General features: G+C 40.1%; 1 protein-coding gene across 3 annotated transcripts in view; it reads right to left on the bottom strand.

Moving 5' to 3' along the window:
- LOC109902744 (zinc finger protein 644) overlaps positions 1–16,574 on the bottom strand; it is a 36,570-nt gene extending 19,996 nt beyond the window's left edge. For 2 of the 3 annotated variants that reach the window (XR_002256927.2, XM_020499360.2), the window contains exons 1-2: positions 16,467–16,574; positions 12,842–12,891 (exon numbers count right to left, since the gene is read on the bottom strand). The gene's annotated coding sequence lies outside the window, so the exon portion shown is untranslated. Of the gene's footprint in view, positions 1–12,841; positions 12,892–16,281; positions 16,404–16,466 lie in introns of those variants that run through there. The other variant, XM_020499361.2, reaches the window with a different exon arrangement.
- Positions 16,575–17,291: the final 717 nt, after the last annotated feature.

Here is a 17,291-nt window from a genome sequence, read left to right as displayed (position 1 = left end):
TTCAGTGTTAATGAGTGGCTTCACTGTTACCACCTCTGAGGTAAAACCTTCCGAGCTCCCTATTCCCTCCGTCTGCTGTGGTGTTACTGTAGGGGCTTGGGTTAGCAGGGAGGGAGAGGCAGAACAGACGCTCTGCATTTAAAGCTAACTTCACTGCTACCCCCCGAACAGCAGGGTGGCAAAGCCATCAGAATATGATTTCAGCTTTAAAGGCTCATTAGTGGGGCTACTAGCATGCGATATGACTCTCTCTCTCTCTCTCTCTGCTCCATATATAACAACCAAAAGCAAACATTCAGGGTTCAACAGGGATGCGATTGAAAACATATTTTTTGCTTCTATTTACTTCATTTAGTCAATGTTAAAAGGCTGACTTTGCCTTTCTGGAAGCTATTTGCAAGGATTATAATCTTAAATACATTTAAGCCGTATGCATAGATCGATCTGTATCTTATCAATGAGATGTATTACCATTAATCCAGTTCTGCATCATTCCCTAAGACATCTTATATGAGAGAATGTTCAGTAATCATCATGTTCTAGAATTCTCTGAAATGGAACGGTTATGTTCAGCCAAATTCTACTGAAGGAATAACAAGAGCTCTTACTGAAACACCTCCCAGATATGTATAATATGTTACTTGGCTTTTTCTTTCTTTCTTTGAATATTTTTATTACGGGTCTATCAGCACTTTCAGGAACACTCGTATAGCACCTTATCTTGAGGTTAACTACAGAAGAAAAAGGGAGGCGATAATTGCATATTATCATTATTATTCTGGATTCCCTGTAGATACATAAACCTTTCTGAGATATTTAATAACCAGCTTGTCTCAATGACCCATTATCTTTAAAAGCATTGTAGAAAAGCATTTAAAACTTTAAACGTCTTACTCTTGACCCTCACCAAAACCTGCAAAAAAAGATTACATTTATTACATTTTTTTATTGCAATTTTGTGTTACAATTAGAAAAATAACGAAAATATCTGTGTTGCTCCATTCATCACCATATTTATCATAATGTCCAGGAAATGGCTAAAATATCATGTGAACAGCCTGAAAACATCACAAAACAAAGAGTGCCAGGCTAGCCAGTCTTAACATCAGTAGAGAATCAGTGCTAAAGGCTTTTGTGTTTGGGACTAGTGTCCAAAGGAATTCCCTCTTCCCAACCAGGACCAGTCAACCAGACCAGTTCAACCACTGGAGCTGTCTGGATGGATCAACAGACAGCCACCCATCCCCATGTAGTATGTCTCTGCCTCTGCCTTCAGTGGGAGAGAAAACACACATCTAAACAACAAGGGGGGGCGGCGCTGCCCCTCAAGTGCTGCAGCAGCTCCACAACTTCCTCAGCTAATGGGAACTATTGATTTATTTGACACATAGTGAATTTATGAAGCTGCCTCTCAAGTGTGAGTATCAAAACCCACGGATCAAAATAAACAGGCAGAGATTCAGTCTGACTCTTCAGTAGTCCCAATGAGAGGAGAGCACAGCACTGTTCTCCTCAATGCCACAGTGAATAGGAAAGGCTTGGTTCAGTTCATATGCTGCAGTGTGGTCTAAAGCCTACAGTTAACCAATAACCACATAGACCCAGCGACACCAGATATTTTTGCTTACGATGGGGTAAGCTTTTGAGGCATTAACAAGTTATATACTTAAACAAATGATAGTTAATATCACAGACTGCACCTTTACCCAGACAGACCCATGCAGAGACACAAGAGAAACAGGCCCAAAAAGATTAGTGTAGCCTACAACTCTCATAATAACACAGTAATAATAACACATTAATAATAACACAGCTATTCAGCAACTACTGTAAATTTAGAGCTCACAATTATGAATTTACAATAAATTCAATGGTGCTTGTAAAGAGAATAAAGAGAATAAAGTGGACAGTTTCATACATCAAATCAAATGTTATGTGTCACATGCTTGGTAAACAACAGGTATAGACAAACAGTGACATGCTTGCTTACGGGCTCTTCCCAACAATGCAGAGAGAAAAACAGAAAATGATAGAAAGATAATAACACAAGGAATAAAAACACAATGAGTAACGCTAACTTGACTATACTGTATACACGGGGTACCAGTACAGAGTCGATGTGCAGGGGCACGAGGCAATTGAGGTAGATCTGTACATATACTGTAGGTAGGGGTAAAGTGACTAAGCAACAGGATAGATAATAAGCAGTAGCAGCAGTGTGATGAGTCAAAAGAGTTAGTGCAAAGGGGGGTCAACGCAGATAGTCCAGGTAGGTATGGTTAACTATTTAAGTAGCTATTTATCAGTCTTATGGCTTGAGGGTAGAAGCTGTGCAGGGCCCTGTTGGTTCCAGACTTGCATGACGTTTGTACATGACATGACGTTTGGCTTGATTAAGTTCATTTTTATCATCCAGATAGCTTGTCAACAAAAGGTAATCTACATCATAATAACATCCCCTCTCTCTAGAGGGATTTTGGGGTATGATTATCTATGTCTGTATCCTGATTTGGGGTGTGATTATGTATGCCTGTATTAGAGGTCGACCGATTATGATTTTTCAACGCCGATACCGATTATTGGAGGACCAAAACAGGCGATACTGATTAATCGGCCAATTTGTAGTTTTATTTATTTGTAATAATGACAATTACAACAATACTGAATGAACACTTATTTTAACTTAATTTATACATCAATAAAATCAATTTAGCCTCAAGTAAATAATGAAACATGTTCAAGTTGGTTTAAAAACTGCAAAAACAAAGTGTTGGAGAAGAAAGTAAAAGTGCAATATGTGCCATGTAAGAAAGCTAATGTTTAAGTTCCTTGCTCAGTACATGAGAACATATGAAAGCTGGTGGTTCCTTTTAACATGAGTCTTCAATATTCCCAGGTAATACGTTTTAGGTTGTAGTTATTATAGGAATTATAGGACTATTTCCCTCTATACCATTTGTATTTCATTAACCTTTGACGATTGGATGTTCTTATAGGCACTTTAGTCTTGCCAGTGTAACAGTATAGCTTCCGTCCCTCTCCTCGCTCCTCCCTGGGCTCGAACCAGCAATACAACGACAACAGCCACCATCGAAGCAGCGTTACCCATGCAGAGCAAGGGGAACAACTACTAGAAGGCTCAGAGCGAGTGACATTTGAAACGCTATTAGCGCGCGCTAACTAGCTAGCCATTTCACTTCAGTTACACCAGCCTCATCTCAGGAGTTGATAGGCTTGAAGTCATAAACAGCGCAATGCTTGACGCACAACGAAGAGCTGCTGGCAAAACGCACGAACGTGCTGTTTGAATGAATGTTTACGCACCTGCTTCTGCCTACCAACGCTCAGTCAGATACTTAGATACTTGTATGCTCAGTCAGATTATATGCAACGCAGGACATGCTAGATAATATCTATTAATATCATCAACCAAGTGTAGTTAACTTATAATTATGATTGATTGTTTTTTATAAGATAAGTTTAATGCTAGCTAGCAACTTACCTTGGCTTACTGCATTTGCGTAACAGGCAGTCTCCTTGTGGAGTGCAACGAGAGAGAGGCAGGTCGTTATTGTGTTGGTAAAAATCTGTCGTTCTGCCCCTGAACGAGGCAGTTAACCCACCGTTCCTAGGCCGTCAATGAAAATAAGAATGTGTTCTTAAATGACTTGCCTAGTTAAATAAAGGTGTAAAAAAATATATATATATATTATTTTAATCGTCAAATCGGTGCCCAAAAATACCGATTTCTGATTGTTATGAAAACTTGAAATTGTCCCTAATTAATCGGCCATTCTGATTAATCGGTCAACCTCTAGCCTATATCCTGATTCGGGGTGTGATTATGTATGCCTGTATCCTGATTTGGGGTGTGATTACGTATGCCTGTATCCTGAGCAGACACACTGCACTCAGTCTTGTCAGCCTGAATCATGGTAATGTAATTACACAAAGCCTTTGATAACCAAACAATGTCATCCACTGCTAGAGTAAAAAGACATGTATTTGACTTAAACAGTTCTAATGAGAAGAAATGCATTAGTCACAAGTGCACTACTTTTGACCAGGGCTGACAGGGCTATGGTCAAAAGTAGTGTACTATATAGGGAATAGGGAACTATTTGGGACACAGACACTGTTATAGATTAAAATGATATATTAATAGCCTATGTTCTAAAATAGGTTGTAGTGTGTATATTTGGACTCAGTAAACAAAGGTTCGGAAGAATGTAAGAATAATAGAACATGCCTTGAGCTTTCTTTCTATTCTATGGAACAATAACAAAAACAGAGAGGAAAAAAACGCTGATTACACACCATGAAGGCAATAGTGATGTAAAGTTGTGGCAATGTTGAGTGGACTCAAATTCAACTAGCCAGAAACATGCTCTGAAAGCAAGCCCTGAATTTCACTAAACAAAAGAATAATACATCCTGTCAGTAAAAACCAAGTGGGCTAGTTTCCTTTCACAGAGTTAAGACTAAAGAGCATGTAAAAAACTACACCTCGCACCAAACCCCCAAACCTTTTCATGCCCTTTTCTCTAAAAAACAGAAAGAGAATAAATTAAATGGCTGTGATGGAAGAATTACTGATGAAAAAAAGGTGTAGAGAGAACATTGGGAATGATAAAAGAGGACAGGGAGCGAGTGACAGTTGGGTTAAGACAGAAGTCATGTTCAATAGCAGGTAGCAACATCAAATGTTTGAGTTCACAGGGAACCTATGCAACCTTGTCTAGCACAAGGCTTTTCTGTTGTGTGGAGTAGATTATATCTGTTCAAACTGCTGACATGGCCTCATTTTCTGCCCGTAGTGTTAGAGAGGGGATTAAACTATATAAACTTTGAAGCTTTAAACAATACCTTTCAAAATTAAATGGATTAAGGGAGGGATGTCTGATGGGGATTTCCCTGGGCTTTGTTAGTTTTAAACTTCTCTCCTTTTTAAGGAGAAGAAAAAAAATCTTAGGTCTGAGGTTTTTTTCAAGCATTCATGTGACCGTTTTAGTGAGTTCTCTCTCTCTCACAATGAGGAGGAGACCAGGGCCAGTGGCCACAGAGGAGCAGCTACTTTCCCTATGGGCTCTGGTCAAAGGCAGTGTTCTATATAGGGAGTAGGGTGCCATTTGGGACACAGTCACTGTGAATACTATAGCAGACAGATGGTTCATGAACATCATATCTGTTCTGTTTAGATACACACAAATACTGAGAAGAACACAGTCGCTGGCTAAGTCCCAAATGGCACTGTATTCCCTATATACAGTAGTGCAGTACTTTTGACCAGAGCCCTATGGCTCTAAATGGGGAATAAGTTGCCATTTGGGACACACTCTAACTAAAGCATATCGCCGCCACACTCATCTACTCGGCTGGTTCTGGCATGCTGTGCAGTGCTGTTCATGCCTGTTGAAAATGGCACATTTCCATGTACTACTGTGTTTGTTGCATCCTTCATGACATGAGCTGTTGATTCATATCTTCTCATCTGTTTTGAATGTGTGATGTAGGCCTAGATGTAGAATGCATTGGTAGCTTTGCTATTTTTATTTATTTATTTTATTTATTTATTAGTTGTATGGATTTTGGCTTTTAATAAATGTGAGAGCTCACCATATATAAATACTTCAGGGCAATATGCATGATACAAGCAATTGCTATGATCATGATCGGGCATGCTCAGATTGCACCCTGTCTTTTTGTTGAGATGGAATTATATAAAATATAGCCCTATAAAACTTTGTCACTGCCACTTTTCTGTAGTCACACACGTGACCAATCACATGAAAGAGATGTCAGTGTCAAACTCCTCTCCAAACGGAGGACAGGCTCCTCTCTCTGCCGAATGAGCAGGCATCAGCACGCTTACATCTGGAGGAATGTCAAGCATCGCACATATCAGGATGAAAAACCTCTCATTACCTTTCTTTAAAAACATAACATGAATATCTGGCTCCGTCAGTCGTACAGAGTACATGGCAAGGATGGATCAGGCAGAAGGGGGTATAACAAGGACCTCTCACTAGCTAGCTACAGTACAAAGCAACCCAAACTCAATTGATTCAGCATTATTCATCATCAGTAGAACAGAGCATTGTCCCCCATTTAAAGTACTTTTAAATCTGTGTGTTCTCCGATAATATTATTCCGTTTTAAAATACTTTCGGCAATTAGTGTATTCTCCAGGTAAAGAACGTGTAATCTAGCAGGCCGTAAGAGTGTTGTTAGATTGCTACACCTACTGTGTGGCAGCTGAGCTGAACTATATGGCTGGCCAGAAGTGGGGATGTGATCCTTAGTCCTAGGCCCATAAACAAGAAGTAAATTATCTGCAAAGACTAACAATAATAATAACAACTGCCCATGAACTGTTCCTGGTTCGAAGGAAGGAAAATAACTTTCCCCTTCCAAGCAAAAAATAAAATAATAAAAAACACATAGATATAGCTAGGGATACCAGTAAGTAAACACAAACCTTTCCAATCAAACATAATTGTATTTATTAACCTTTATAATCTAACTCACAATGCACTCTGGGTGATCAGAGACACTGAGCAACTTGAACGCACTGACCCTGACAGCAATGGGATTCCCTCTTGTCATTTCTCAAGGTCCACCTATCTAAGCTGTGCATACAGTACAGACACATATACATTGAGATATACACACAGACCTCTTCCCCACACACACACACACACACACACACACACACACACACACACACACACACACACACACACACACACACACACACACACACACACACACACACACACATAACATGATTATTCAGTGGTGCTTGTCAATTGCACCTTTCCAGCGTGGATCAAAGAGTGGCTTGCACCAGGGGTTCTGCAGCAGGACCAGTCATTAACATGGGCCTGCCACTCTACCAGCCCAGCCTCCAAATAAATCAAAGGGTCGGCCGGGGAAGAAAAGAGGCTAATATTTCCTCAATAACCCCAGAGAGGCTCCATGGAGAGATGCAAATTGCCTCCCAGGAGACCCCAGGGGGATGTGGAGGACAAGGGAAGCTGGCTGGGAGGCACCGCACTGGGGAATCTAATGAGTATAATGGTAAACGTATACAAGGAGAGGTGGAGTAGGAGGAGAAAGCCCTCTCTATTCATACCAATTAATATCATCTTATCAATGGAGGTACACCGTGGAGAGGTGGGGTGGGCTGGCGTCTACCGTCTAACCCTTAGCCACTGATCACAGGCGAGGGTTTGACACACACACACACACACACACTCTCTACACACACACACACCCCACGTCCATCCTATGAGTATGTGTATTAATCAACAGAGACTAGGCCCCGGTCATTAACCCTATGGGAGGCTGGTCAGGCCTGGGGGAGTTTAAGGAGATTTTAAAAACCTCCCTCTCATTTCCAGATCAAAAGAAATCAGAAAAATCAAAGAGGTTCACAAATGTCCCTTTTTTGACGACTGACTGACCCCCCCCCCCCCATTGTTCTGAGATATTTTATTTTATTGTAAGGATGTAGCAACATTAGAACTGTACTAAATACCATTGGAAGTAGTCTTCTTCCACCTGCTATCTGTGATTTTAAATATAGATTCATGAATTATAGACAGAGCTTATGGCATCTATTGCTAATGCATGATATGACTATAACATGATATAACTTCATCTATTATGCTGCTGCAAGCGTGATTGCATCAGTTTGTGAGCGTTCAGAAAAAATATCCACAGAATACTGTTTTCGTGAAGGATGATTTAATCTTTCATTCCTTTTATTGAATTTGTTAGTTTGTTCTTTTCTTCTCACCAACTTTCCGATGCTGTGGGATTCATTTCAAGTTGACTCTTCAAAGACTCTCAGTCAAATGTTCGCCAGGCAGTGCTTTCATCAGATTTACTCACATTGAAAACCTGATTTGGAAGCCCTAAAAATATTTTAATCTCTAACGATTCAGTTTATTACAGTTAAATACTATTAGTCACTATCAATCAGTCAAACATGCAGAGTGAGAGTCTGAAACTATAACTTATAGCTCGTTCAAAATATTTGAATCTCTAACAATTCAGTTTAAGACTATCAATCCTTACTCTCAACCAGCTGAACATGTGTATCTGTAAGACACACTCCCTTAATCGCTTTCTGTTTAAATATATATTTTTATATCTTTACATCAATAGAGCAAGATATGAGTAATAAAGTAGAGATTGACCAAATCCTCAATTACCCCTACAAGTTATCTATCAGATAACTGAGTACTGGTTTGAGCTAACATTAATCTATGATTGTCATAGTCACATGGGAGTACTTGTCAGATTTGTATCATGAGAGGTATATTGCTGTAACCTGATCATGTGTATAACTGGACCTCTTCCAGTACCAACAGTAACCAACAGATGGCCCTGCTGAAGCCTTCCTGTCCTGTACACACAGGTGGACTGGACACTTCACAGGCAGAAACTCAACACACAACACAACACTAGAAGACTGAACTATGAAAGGCAAGATTCTGTGTACTTCATGATGTTATATATGAGACACTTTATATGGATATACTGTATTCTAGTCATGGCTCATCCTATATAACTACTGCTGTACACACCTTATCTATTCATACTGTTCATACTGTCTATACACACCACTATATATATTTATTTATATACCGGACTCTGACATTGCTCATTCTGATATTTCTCAATTTTGTTATTTTTAGATTATGTGAGTATTGTTTTTTTTGCTAGTTATTACTGCACTGTTGGAGCTAGAAACAAGCATTTTGTTGCATCTGCGATTACATCTGCTAATCTGTGTACGTGAACAATAAACATTGATGTGATTAGAAGAATAACTGTACCAATGATAAAAATATATTGTTTTACTCCTATCTTCATAATATCAAACACGTATTCCAAATGTCTGAGTAGGATACTGTAATTTACCAGGTAGCAGTCCTTCAATGCAATTTTTTAAAGATTTGTAATATAACCTCTGCAGTCAGAATAATGAGATTCCCAGCAGTTTAGTACAGCGGCATTAGTATGAACAGCTGACCATGCAGCGATCTTACCCCTCTTAAGAAGTGAATCATACTCAAATCAGAACAGGACTTAGTTTGAGGGAGCATTTGCACTGCCCTAAAAATGGCATACAAATCCTTCAAAAATATAATATGAAAAAATGTCCCTGATCTATCCTTTTGAAGGTCATTTATAAATCAAGCTGGCAGGAATGTGTCTAGAAGGAGCTGATTAGATGAGGATTTGTCTCCCTGAGATGGTTGAGAGGAGAGAAAGGAAGGTTCATCACTATGTAACAACTAACCATAAGTATAACGGTATGCTCAGAAAACAGGGAGCACCAGTGACTAGATCAATTAAAAAGTGGTCAGATGAAACAGACGCTAAGCTACAGGACTGTTTTGCTAGCACAGACTGGAATATGTTCTGGGATTCCTCCAATGGCATTGAGGAGTACACCACATCAGTCATTGGCTTCATCAATAAGTGCATTGATGACATCGTCCCCACAGTGACCGTACGTACATACCCCAACCAGAAGTCATGGATTACAGGCAACATCCTCACTGAGCTAAAGGCTAGAGCTGCCGTTTTCAAGGAGCCACCATAGCCTGTGCCCTGTGCCCAAAAACACTAAGGCAACCTGCCTAAATGACTACCAACCCGTAGCACTCACGTCTGTAGCCATGAAGTGCTTTGAAAGGCTGGACATGGCTCACAACAACACCATTATCACAGAAACCCTAGACCTACTCCAATTTGCATACCACCCCAACAGATCCACAGATGGTACAATCTCTATTGCACTCCACACTGCCCTTTCCCACCTGGACAAAAGGAACACCTATGTGAGAATGCTTTTCATTGACTACAGCTCAGCGTTCAACACCATAGTGCCCGAAAAGCTCATCAATAAGCTGGGACTAAACACCTCCCTCTGCAACTGGATCCTGAACTTCCTGACGGGCCACTCCCAGGTGGTAAGGGTAGGTAACAACACATCCGCCACGATTATCCTCAACACAGGGGCCCCTCTGGGGTGCGTGCACAGTCCCCTCATGTACTCCCTGTTCACTCATGACTGCACGGCCAGGCACGACTCAAACACCATCATTAAGTTTTCCAATGATACAACAGTGGTAGGGCTGATCACCGACAACGACGAGACAGCCTTTAGGAAGGAGGTTAGAGACCTGGCCATGTGGTGCCAGGACAACAACCTCTCCATCAACGTGATCCAGACAAAGGAGATGATTGTGGACTACAGGAAAAAGAGGACCGAGCACGCCCCCATTCTCATCAACGGGGCTACAGTGAAGCAGGTTGAGAGTTTCAAGTTCCTTGGTGTCCACATCACCAACAAACGAACATGTCCAAGCACACCAAGACAGTCGTGAAGAGGGCACGACAAAACCTATTCCCCGTCAGGAGACTGAAAAGATTTGGCATGGGTCCTCAGATTCTCAAAAGGTTCTACAGCTGCACCATCGAGAGCATCCTGAGTGGTTGCATCACTGCCTGGTATGGCAACTGCTCAGCCTCCGACCGCAAGGCACTACAGAGGGTAGTGTGAACGGCCCAGTACATCACTGGGGCCAAGCTTCCTGCCATCCAGGACCTCTACACCAGGCAGTGTCAGAGGAAGGCCCTAAAAATGATCAAAGACTCCAACCACCCTAGTCATAGACTGTTCGCTTTGCTACCACACGGCAAGCGGTACCGGAGCACCAAGTCTAGCCTGTGTAGCCCTATGCTCAAATCTCAAAAATGTCACATCCAACTCTGAGAATAAATGGGAAATTTAATTAGGATGGCCACAACCTTGATAGATATCACAGAAAGGTCCAGCTGCCTTGTTACTAATTTAGTGGCAAACTTCTGCTGTTACCCTCTCAATCAATACAAACACAGGGCTTACATTTTTGGTTAATTGGCGCTCAATGAGTGAATAGCTTCCACATCAATAGAACATTCTTCCGGCCTTGGTTGTATTGATCCTGGAATCTTGTCTTTTCTGATTAGGCCTTCTTGTCTGTGGTCTAGCATGTGGTTAATTTGGATGACATTATGTGGTCACATTATGAAGATTATATTATTACTACAGAGCTACAGAATGGAAATACAAATACTTTCTATTTCTTTTAAATATCACTAAACGTACCTGTATTTATATGTGCATTCAACATACTGTAGACTTGGTGTAGACGTATCTATTCAGTCATAAGTAAATCTTGTATAGAGTTAGCATCTTAGAAATGTAGTTTAATTTAGTATGGAAAACAATGAAAATGTTTCAATCCTTTTTTCCTCTGAAATATTGCTTTTTTGTGATTGTCGACCTTCACTGTTGTCAGACTCTACAAATACTTCTCTAAAAATTATAGACTGCAATGACAAATCAAAAATAGTAATTAATCACTGTTATGATTGCCTATTGTTATGTGCCATTGTTCATCTAGACCTGTAACTCAACTCGTCTGAATGGGGGGGGGTTAATTAAGACATTAGTGATCATATTGTGCCCCTTAGTGGTGGGAACCCTCTGTAACCTGACAGACATGTTTGAGGAGAACAGACAGATTGGCTGACACTGTAGAGATACTTCAACAAGCCTGTGTTACTGGAGTGCCCAGTGAGCTTAGGGGTCAAAACCCCAGGAGACCTGCAAGGGGCTAGAACCCTCTCTCTACACATGATGCACTATATAGTCCCAGTAAGGGACCAACAGTGAATGTTGTGATTGTCCTGAGGACATCCCCTGTTACCTGGGATATAGATCAAACGTACCATGAATGTATGTCATTCAAGAAAATAGAATATTAATTTCAATATTACAATATTACTAGATCACATAACAACACTTAAAATCACAGTCATATTGTTTTGCGTCAATCTCTTCTTGGTCTATGTGTATGACTGGAGGTATAATCAGAGTAACAGGAAATAGACTTAACACTGCCTATGACCTGCCAAGCATGTTGTAGTGTAGTGTAGTGTTGGAGATGGCAGTGACAAATGGTGTGCATCCCAAATGGTACCCTATTTCCTGTGGCTCTTGGTCAAAATTAGTGCACTATATACTGTAGGGAATAGTTTGCAATTTTGGATGCAGCGACGGAAGTGACATCTGAGATTTAATTTGACTCTGCTTAATCTAATCACACCTAGCTATAGTATCAGAGCAGTTCACAGCTCTGAGCTACAGTTTCAGGTGTTATGGCAGTATGTATGGAGAAACACAACTGCGTCTCACAATCATCACACCTGAACAACATACAGTCACATTATTGTGCGTTAAGATTCCTTTCCTTCAATATAACCTGAAAAAAATGATCAGTCATGCATGACATCTTCTTAAATTTGGAATTTAATATGCATTCATTGAGGTATACAAATATAAGTAGCCCTTTCCTGCAGTCAAATGACTAGCGGCCTCATGGGTGGAATGTTGTTAATATTTTTATAATTTCATAATTAATAAACATATATTTTTTTAAACAGCTTAAAATATTGTGTTTCTTTGTCAAATGGTTTTGTTATATTTCAGTCATAAAGTGTAATATTGGGAAGAAAACTCAAAATTGAATACATTTCAACTCTATAGCTGACATATCTGACATGGTACAGGTGTATTTTTCTTAAGCCCATAACCATGTGTGTGAAGTGTATACTTTGGTTTCAAATGAGATTTGTTTAAGACTACCAAAACCCTGATTTAGCACACTACAGTAAAAGGTTATGGTTAATATGGTTCAAAACAAAATACAATTGTAGACATGTTACTAATGCTTGTGGTTTACTAATAGATGATTCCAAAGCAGTCATTCCTTACCAATCTGTTCCAAACCATTGGTTCCACTCTACGGTCTTCTGAAAACCCACCTGTAATAAAGAAATAAAAATGGTCTTTATGTATCCACACATTAATATAGCGTAGCATACAGTATCAAAACTTCGAGTTTTAAAAGTGATACACAAATGTTCCCTTCAATGGCAATGGTACAATGGCAGTGTTGGCTACTGAAGTAGCTGCAATAGGACATTTCCTATAGATTCAATGGTTTATACTAAGAGGATATTGTCAATGTATGCCACATCATCCAATCATTCTACCCTTATTTCCTTTTGCTACTAAAAGATATGTGGTCCTTGGTACTATATCCTTCCTAAGGATTACTAAAATATCTCATCTCTCACTGCAGCTGCTCATCTGAGTTGATAATTCAGGGCAGTGTACTCCCGTTACAGTAGTCCCTGGCGTCTTCATTTATAGCAGTATGAGCGCGTCAAGACAGCAGACTCAAGTTGTGTTCCAAATGGCACCCTATTCCCTACATAGTGCACTACCTTTGACCAGAGCGGCCTATGGGGCCTGGCCAAGAGTAGTGCACTATGTAGGGAATAGGGTGCCATTTGGGATGCAACTCTGTACACATGTTTTGCTATGCCGTGCATTCTGCGTATTCTGGCGTCTTACATTTGACCTTGTCAAGTTACATATAATCAATGAGGATAACTTGCCTAGTCCATCTCATTTATTAAGTCAAACTGGGAAATCGGTTTACAAGGAGGAATTTACTGTGTGTGTGTGTGTGTGTGTGTGTGTGTGTGTGTGTGTGTGTGTGTGTGTGTGTGTGTGTGTGTGTGTGTGTGTGTGTGTGTGTGTGTGTGTGTGTGTGTGTGTGTGTGTGTGCTTGCGTGTGCGTGACGCCAGAGTGTACAGTTGAAGTCAGAAGTTAACATACACCTTAGCCAAATACATTACAACTCTGTTTTTCACAATTCCTGACATTTAATCCTAGTAAAAGGTCTCTGTTTTAGGTCAGTTAGGATCACCACTTTATTTTAAGAATGTGAAATGTCAGAATAATAGTAGAGAGAATGATTTATTTAAACTTCTATTTCTTTCATCACATTCCCAGTGGGTCTGAAGTTTACATACACTACATTAGTATTTGGTAGCATTGCCTTTAAATTATTTAACTTGGGTCAAACGTTTTGGGTATCCTTCCACAAGCTTCCAACAATAAGTTGGGTGTATTTTGGCCCATTCCTCCTGACAGAGATGGAGTAATGGAGTCAGGTTTGTAGGCCTCCTTGCTTGCACACGCGTTTTTAGTTCTGCCCACAAATTTTCTATGGGATGAGGTCAAGGCTTTGTGATGGCCACTCCAATACCTTGACTTTGCTGTCATTTTGTCACAACTTTGGAAGTATGCTTGGGGTCATTGTCCATTTGGAAGACCCATTTGTGACCAAGCTTTAACTTCCTGACTGATGTCTGAGATGTTTCTTCAATATATCCACATAATTTTCCTTCCTTCTCATGATGCCATCTATTTTGTGAAGTACACCAGTCCCTCCTGCAGCAAAGCACCCGCACAACATGATGCTGCCACCCCCGTGCTTCACGGTTGGGATGGTGTTCTTCAGCTTGCAAGCCTCCCCTTTCTCCTCCAAACATAACGATGGTCATTATTGCCAAACAGTTCTATTTTTGTTTCATCAGACCAGAGGACATTTCTCCAAAAAGTACCATCTTTGTCCCCATGTGCAGTTGCAAAACGTAGTCTGGCTTTTTAATTGCGGTTTTGGAGCAGTGGCTTCTTCCTTGCTGAGCGGCCTTTTAGGTTATGTCGATATAGGACTCATTTTACTGTGGACATAGATACTTTTGTACCTGTTTCCTCCAGCATCTTCACAAGGTCCTATGCTGTTGTTCTGGGATTGATTTGCACTTTTCACTCCAAAGTACATTAATCTCTAGGAGACAGAATGCGTCTCCTTCCTGAGCGGTATGGCGGCCGCGTGGTCCCATGGTGTTTATACTTGCATACTATTGTTTGTACAGATGAACGTGGTACCTTCAGGCGTTTGGAAATTGCTCCCAAGGATGAATAAGACTTGTGGAGGTCTACCATTTTTTTATGAGGTCTTGTCTGATTTCTTTTGATTTTCCCATGATGTCAAGCAAAGAGACACTGAGTTTGAAGGTAGGCCTTGAAATATATCCACAGGTACACCTCCAATTGACTCAAATTATGTCAATTAGCCTATCAGAAGCTTCTAAAGCCATGACATAATTTTCTGGAATTTTCCAAGCTGTTTAAAGGCACAGTCAATTTAGCATATGTAAACTTCACTGGAATTGTGATACAGTGAATTATAAGTGAAATAATCTGTCTGTAAACAATTGTTGGAAAAAATGACTTGTGTCATACACTAACTGACTTGCCAAAACTATAGATTGTTAACAAGAAATTTGTAGAGTGGTTGAAAAACAAGTTTTAATGACTCCCACCTAAGTGTTTGTAAACTTCTGACTTCAACTGTAGATCAACTTTCACATAAAGTCAATATTATTTGAGGTAGGTCATAATCATAGATTATTATAATATGTTATAAATGCTTCGGAATTTGCATGAATTCCAGGTACAGTGTAACTGGGGTGAGTGACTCCCATAACTGAAAGGTGTTATTAATGTTCTATTAATATGGGCATACTTAATTAGCAGTTGTTGCAGCAGATTACCTTCAAAGTGCAAAGATCCCATTGCCTTTAAAGTAGGCTACTGCAGGAATCTGTTTCTAGAACAATGGTTTACAGTTAACATTAGGGCATGCAGAGACATGATACCCATATAATGCATTTCACATATTGTTTTCATGTTTGAATGGAATGGACACAGTGGAGCAAAGTGATATTTATACATGCAAATAGCACTTGAGTCTATCTTTAGTATGGGAAAGGCATTCCATGACAGCAGAACCCCCCCAAAAAAATGTGGGAATCGATTATAATAGTATTTAATACTTTGAAACAATCAGTCTAAGTTTCAAATAGGTCAAGTGCATGATGTGTGTAAGTCTTCTAAAAAGTTGAGGAGGTAGCCTAGGGTAGTGGCTACAAATCTGACCTAATTAGTTGAGGAATGCATTGCTCCATGCTTGTTTGAATACTTGAAGTGTCAAATGACTAAAATATCAGACTGGCTGCAGATGTGACACGTATAGCTCTGTCTGGAGTTTGACAACACCCCCTTTAATTAAAAGGTATAGCCCTCTGTGTTAAGTTATTGGGTACAGGTAGGCTACAGCCCCATTGCGTAGCTAAAGAAACAACAAAGCGTCTATTGAGTAGCTGAAAGCTAAGAACTTTTGGAACGGTGCTTAACTACAACATACAGGACAATGGAGTGCTTAGTGAGTATCGGGTAACTTGACAGTGCACAAATTGGTGAATGGAAGTCAAGTCCATCAGTCCATACTGACCATTATGCATGTCGAGCCAACGTCTTGCGTTATCTCATCTCTATGCCAGTATGGTGCCAGTGTGTCCGCTGTATTCCGTGCTCAATAAAACCAGGGCTACCACGAACCTCTAAACATGTCAACATCAGATACCCCAAATCATAATATATTGTCTATAGACGCGTGTATCGAAGCATGAGACCTACCTTCCCAATGCAGGAAACAATAACAATTAGCAAGTTTGTCATTACACTTGACACTGTACGTTTTTCGTCCTCCATCCATTACAGTGTCGCCATTTTGCTTAAAATTCTGCAGGTTAAACTATAATTCTGAGAGGGATGTTTGCAGCGGAGGGAAATAAATGTTAACGTTAGCTGAATAGCACAGCGCATAGGACTTATTCTCTTTCGCCGACACTGCAAAAGGCAATGAACATAATGTAATAGAATCGGTATTTTATTCCATTCATGTTCGATTTATGGCAATGGTCTTCACGACAAAAACTAGCGGTCCCCTATTCTAAATATGGACCATCCCAGACCCACTGTAGAAAAGTCGTTGGGTTAAATGGAGCTTGGAAGATGGCAATAACTGTAGGGGTAGAGTGATAATGTTGTCTAACACACACGGTGAAATGTTTGTTAGACAGTGGAATATTACATTGTAGCCAGACACCATCAAATGTTAAATTAATTGTGCTGGACATGGATTTCACTCAACATTTTATTGGAAGGGTGGAGAAAATGACATTACTGTATACACACACCATTAGCTTCCTGATTGTACCCCTTCTCCTCTCAAATTGAAATGTGACATCATACTATTTTGTTTTATTGTAGTAGCATATTTTTACTTTGAACACTACCATTTCTTTATGCAGTAATTTACAAGTGACTGGGGCGGCAGGTAGCCTAGTCATTAAGAGTGTTAGGCCAGTAACCGAAAGGTTGCTTCTTTGAATCCCAGAGCCAACTAGGTGAAAAAATCTGTTGATGTGCCCTTGAGCAAGGCACTTAACCCTAGTTGCT

This window comes from Oncorhynchus kisutch, linkage group LG13, assembly GCF_002021735.2.
Source record: "Oncorhynchus kisutch isolate 150728-3 linkage group LG13, Okis_V2, whole genome shotgun sequence".
Classification (NCBI taxonomy): Eukaryota; Metazoa; Chordata; class Actinopteri; order Salmoniformes; family Salmonidae; genus Oncorhynchus; species Oncorhynchus kisutch.
Note: the sequence above shows the minus strand (reverse complement) of the source record. Positions and strands in the feature narration are given on the sequence as shown.